Below are 6,458 nucleotides of genomic sequence, written 5' to 3'. Positions count from 1 at the left end.
GTGAGATTATCTCGTTCTGTTTTTGCCAGCTTTGTGTATGTTGCATTTGATCCTGCATTCTTCAAGTGATTTTGCAAGGCAGAGTCATCATATTGAACTCTGAATCTCAATAAGGACTCAAAATTTCCCTCTCCTCTTTAATTTGATTCATTGAGAGAAACAGCCCAGAGTACCTGGGTCCACGGAATGATAACCCTCTCCTTGCAAAATATATTTATGGAGATATAACTAGCTTCAACTCATCTCTGTTATTTTTTACCTGTGAAGCATGACCTATATCTTACAAATTGTCAATGCTTGGCACGGTTTCTTTGTTTGACTAGAAATGCTAAAACTTTGCTTGGCTATAAATGTGCCTGCATTTTTAAGGCAATTGTTATGATATTTTGCTTTTCATGCTACCTAAAAACCTCTCTGGCATCTCTCCAGTTTTTTAATGGAAACCTTGGTAGTTTTCCAGGACATGAACTCTGTTTTTCAACAGTAGTACTGAACAAAGTTCAGAACTTACAAAATGCTCCTGTGATGCGGAATATAGTTCTAGCCAATCCCACTCACCTCGCCATCTTGCTCAAAACTTCCAGTTTTTTGGTGCACACGACGGAAACGTGTGTCCTAAGTTAGGTTTCCAAAGGGTTTAAAAGGAGTTGATTTCATAGTTTTGGCATCAATCTGAAATTAACAGGAAATAATTAAAACCCTGCAAAGGAGATAGATAGCTACAACAAACCTTTCAAATGCGGCATTTTTTACGCTACCTTATTCCACGCGTGCTTGATCCAACTCAAAAAATAAACACAACTCGCGCAAAATTTATTATTACCTATTTCCCAATGTATTGGTCAATATTGTTCAAAAGTTGTTGATGCTACTGTAGAGTTCTGTACTTGTAGAACAGTGAGAGCTGAAGAAATCTTTCTATTCTTGTTTTTTTTTTAGCTGTCAAGGTATTATTACTTGATTGTCTTCGTCTATCATCTGTTACAAAGCCGGAGTTAACGGAGCCTTAAAAAAATTAAACTTTAATATAATCGAGTTTGATTTATTAAAGTTTGAATTTATTACCAGACCGAAGGAAAGCGGTGACAACATCTTTCTGAGCCAAAATAGTGTTATTCACTAGAGGCAGTAATTTGACCTCGGCCGAAGTATCAGTAATGGTCAGTTCTTGTGATGGGGGATAGCAAGACAACTTTGAGTTCAAATTTATCTTGCATGAGGGATAAATATCGCACCGTCTCTGGTTGGCCTCTCTTCTGATATTTACGTACTGTTGCTCAGTAGGTTTTTTTCATGGAAGAGGACAAAGCTTATAATGATGTATATGGTATTGGAGTCAAAGGTGAAGTAAGACAAGTAAGCCTTCTAATAGTTGGTAGCTCTCTTTGGTATGTTTTCAGTTATGTCTTTTATAATTGCAGCCAGATCTTTTTTCCCAGAGCTCCGCAATGAAATCTGGCTTGCAAAACAAAGTTCTACTTTCTATATATCCTTCAAAAGAGACTGTACACATCCAACAAAATCTGTCGTATATTCTGGAGCACTGTTTCCACTTATATCAAAATTACGTTTAAATAGCATCACAATTTTCCTAATATCCTTTGAGGTATCTTCATTACAACTTTCAAATCCTAATTTATGTTCTACGCATTTAATAAAGCATCTATAGTCTTTTCTTCCTCAGCAATTATAACAATTTCATGCGATTTACCGCTGGTACCGTTAATCTCTCTCTGAATGCGACAGGATTTTCCCTATCGATGTAAAAATGTAAAAAGTTGTAAGCCATGTAATAACTATAGCATAAATATTAATAAAAATTTATTACCGATTCTTGCGTTATTGGTGACTAAAGTTGGAGCGCGAAATAATGCATGGAGACCGGTGTCATAGTAACGCGGTAACTGCTCCATAGTGGAGCCCCCTATAATGATATAAACTCTATTATCGTATTCTCTACATACTGCGCTTGAGTGCACTAAGCTATTTTCTAACTTTCTCTTGAATCTCTAGCGTGGTTGACGTCGAAAGATTCAAGGTTTGGTTTTATTCGATAATGAGTGGAATGAAGAAAGGGAAGTTCCATTAATTTATATGACTTCAATACTATTTATTGATATTATTTCAATTAACTTACCTTATATAACTCTGCATTTACGATTTTTTTCGTAAAATCTTTTTCTTGTAATTGTCGCTTTATTTTTACGTATCACTGGTGATACATGGGTTAACAATCAATACGATTACAATATTACAAGTGGATTAATTTTTTTGTTCTAATTACTTAACAAAAATGATGCATACGCAAATTTTTATGTAGAAAAAAAAACTTTCAGGTCTGAACGGGTAATAGTATAAAGTGTGCCTTATTTCCTCTCTCTCTCTCTCTCTCTGTAAAGTGGATAAAAAACTAGTCCTATTATTTACTCCGAAAGAAAAAATTAAATTAATAGAAACACTTTATAATTTATTTGTAATTTTTCTATGATCCGATAATACTTGATTTATGCTTAGCATAAATCATATATGGACATAAAAAAAATACGCCGGAGTGAACGAATACTGCGTTGCCACGTCTTGCGCGCGAAACTCAAGAATAGCATTCGAGTGAACTGCGACTGAAACATTTTTCTTCGAGCTTCAGGAAGCTTTGTGACGTTTAATCAATCAAACTTTTAAGTAAATCAAGCGTGTATGATTAACATGCTTACTACTGATTGTTTCCATTCAGTAAAGTGGCCCTCTTTTAATTATTTTAAGAATTTTCGTTGCTAATTCTGCTCACACCAGGAGATAAAAGCCAGGAGAATGTAAATAGCGACGGAAAATCATACTTTGAAATCCATTAAACAACCTGAAAATGCTATTTCTAACCTACTTTGGAATCCATTTGTGCGGTTTTAATGGTTTAAATTCGTGAAACCCATCCATGCCCGTACCGCACCTCCCGCCACGCGTCCAAACCCTCCGAAGGTGAGTGCGCTTCGAAAGACGAAGTAAGCGTGGCCTCGAGGAGACAAGGCACATAGGAGACAATACGAGGGCACAACTTCCCTACAAATACGTAAAAAAGGTAGTAAAGGTCGAAAAGCCTTGGCCTGCCTTAAAACCCCTACGCACGGCTTTGATAATTCGGGCTCATTAACCATCTCAATATTATTCATCCATCTTTGATCCACTCACATCGCTTCCTTATGCTCCCAGCAGGGACGCCGACTTACATAAAATATTGGTGGGGCCCAAACCGGGGATCTTTCCCCGGGAAATTTTATAAGTAGTGAGTTTTAAGTTTTTTTAAGCATTTTAGAGGAGTCATATGATCAACATTAGAACCCTTATAACTACAATCTCGATACCTGGACACTCAGGGGAAAATCGACAAGCCTGACACATTTTTTCGAATTTTTGCAAACGAATTTTTGAGGGGGCTCGAACCCCCTCAAGCTCCATGGAGTCGGTGCCACTGGCGCCCAGCGTGTGGCTATTCTTTCTTATACCCCCATCTACGGTGCCTACGTATTTTCACCTTTCTTTGCTGTTTTATCAGAAGGACATTAATTTTGGAATTCTCCTCTATTTACATTGTCATCTGTTACCATCACGGAGGTTGTAAATATTTACAACATCCATGGTTACCATACCCTCCTTCCATTGTCGCAGTGGAAAGTAAGTTTTTGCAAGGCATTTACTCCTTCAGTTTGACTGAATATTCTGTGTGTAAAATATGCCTCCCATAAGAAGTGTCCTCAGACTGCAAAATCTAAAAACGATTAATTCTAACGAGGAAAATAGTGAAAGAGAGAGACCGAAAAACTTGAGAAGACGCGATAAAGTTACCATCGCCAACATTAATAAGTTTTTTGACAAGGTAAAATCAGGTGATTTGGTTATTGATACCAAAAAAGTGGTGTACAATACGGCAATTTGTGCAGGTGTGAGTATGAAGACTGTACGGAAGGTCATGAAAGAAAAAACAGAAAGTGCCGATGGTGAAGTGTCTTCGCCGAAAATAAGTTGCGGACGATCGCGCATTGTGCTCGATGAATTCACCCAAGGAGTTATTCGCCGAAAAGTGCATGATTTTTATCACAAGAAAGAATTTCCGACAGTCATCAAAATTCTGGATGGATTGAAGTCGGATCTGGAGGATTTTCCGGACATAAGCTCAAGTACCATGCTGAGGTGGCTGAAAAGGCTAGGGTTCTCATTCCGGAAATTAAAAAATAAGCCCGTGCTGTTGGAAAATCCGCGAGTGGTAGATCAACGAATGTTTTTCCTCCGAACCATTAAAAGACTGCGTGCGTCAGGCTGGTTAGTGTATTATTGTGATGAAACGTGGTGCGGTGCTAACCATACTATGAAATACGCATGGCAGGAGAAAGTTAATGAAATCAGAGGTGGAATTGATTTTGATCGAGGAATAATTCAAGAGGTAAATAATCACAAATTTCCATAATAAACTTCGCATATTTATCGAGAATTTTCCAATTTCACATTTAATTTAATCATCATGCGTAATAATGAAATCAATAATTATCACTATTACTGGTAAATGGCTGGAAAGGTGGAATTTTGACACCTTCGGGAGCAGGAAGGCGAGTGATTATTCTGCACGTTGGAAGTGAAAGTGGTTTTCTCCAACCCGAGAAAGAAACAATGCTCGTCTTCGAAGGGAAGAAGGACAGTGCAGATTATCACTCCGAGATGAATGCTCTCCATTTCGAGGAGTATTTCAGAAGAATATTAAGGCATCTGCCAGAAAAATCAGTTTTGGTAATTGATCAAGCTCCCTATCACACCATGCAGGATCCTCAGACAAAGAATCCTAATTTGAAGTGGACAAAGGTAGAAATTATTGACTGGCTTGTTAAGAATCGCATCTAGCCAGCTGTCAACGAAGATGGTACCCAAGATAATTATGAATCTTTAACAAAAAGTGAACTTATCGAGTTAGGAAAATCGAAATTTAAAACCTTTAGGTATCTCCTTGATACTGTCATTCAGGAAAGTGGGAAAAGGGTAATACTTCTGTGGACTCCAGTCGCACATTGTGAATTTAATGCTATTGAATTAATTTGGGCGTGGGTCAAAAACTGGGTGGCAAAGAACAATAAAACACATAAGATCAAAGATGTTCTTCAGCTTTGTGTTCAGGCTCTTGGAGACGTAACAGTGTCGACGTGGAAGAACGCTGTGGAGCATGTTAAAAAAATAGAAGACTACTACTGGATAAAGGACCGTTTGGTGGAGGAATTCACCGAACCCATTATTATCAACTTGGAGGACGAAAGCAGCAGTTCTTCGAGTAGCAGCGATGAGGATTGATTCGGGAAATGAAATATGAAAGGAAAATATTTATATGTACAGGAAATGGGTACGGTACATTATATTTCTTTGAGCAGACCTGGTGGTATCGTACTTGAGGAGTTGGTATTTTTTGTAATGTCCGTATAAAATTGTTGCTACGCATAAATCCAGTATTATCGTATCATAGAAAAATTACAAATAAATTAAAAAGTGTTTCTATCAGTTTAATTTTTCTTTCATAAGACATTGTAGGACTAGAATATGTTTAAATATTTTCATTAATTAATAACAAACAATGCGTTTCAAAAGTATGAAAAGGCCTTTATATGCATCTCCAGTAATTTTCGCTACTTATTGTGAAAGATGAATACTGCAGACCTAGTAGTTTTTCCTAGGCTGAGTTACAAAGTTGCTGAGGTTGACAAAACGGCAAATTTTAGGGTGCGCGGAGTCATTTATTGCACATGCGTGTCCACAATTTTGACTTCACATTTAAAAAATAAACTCAAAATTAAGAATAAAATTATCTTTGAAACGACGCATTACTCGTTGTTGTAGCATGCGCACAAACCCAGATATAAATTTGCAAAGTACAGCGGCATATCATTTTGACGCGGACAGTAGATATGGATTATTGTTACTGCATGAAGAACGGTTTAATTACAATATAATTTAGAAGAAAATACTTTAAATGTACAAGAAATGGGTAGAGTGCATTATATTTCTTTGATCCACGTTCGGAGCAGGGTCAACGGACTTGCACGCCTACCTCTGTGCAACAATCAGCCTCGCTTCCCGCGAACCAGCAATAGTCCCGCGCGGCCCCGATTCAACGGGCCGTTTGGCAACATGGCATCAATATATTTTATTAACAGTCACTAATATCAATATTTTTATAGATTTCAGATCATAGAAAAATTACAAATAAATTAAAAAGTGTTTCTATTAATTTAATTTTTTCTTTCGGAGTAAATTGTAGGACTAGATAATGTTTAAACATTTTCATTAATGGACAACAAACTATGCGTTTTAAAAATACGCCAAAGCCATATTATTTATCTACATTGACGTGTACAACTTATATTGGAAGATGAATGCTGTAAACCAATTAGTTTTTCCTAGGTTGAGTTACAAAGTTGCTGAAGTTGACA

Source organism: Ischnura elegans, chromosome 11, assembly GCF_921293095.1.
Source record: "Ischnura elegans chromosome 11, ioIscEleg1.1, whole genome shotgun sequence".
Classification (NCBI taxonomy): domain Eukaryota; kingdom Metazoa; phylum Arthropoda; class Insecta; order Odonata; family Coenagrionidae; genus Ischnura; species Ischnura elegans.
This window is presented reverse-complemented; position numbering follows the sequence as displayed.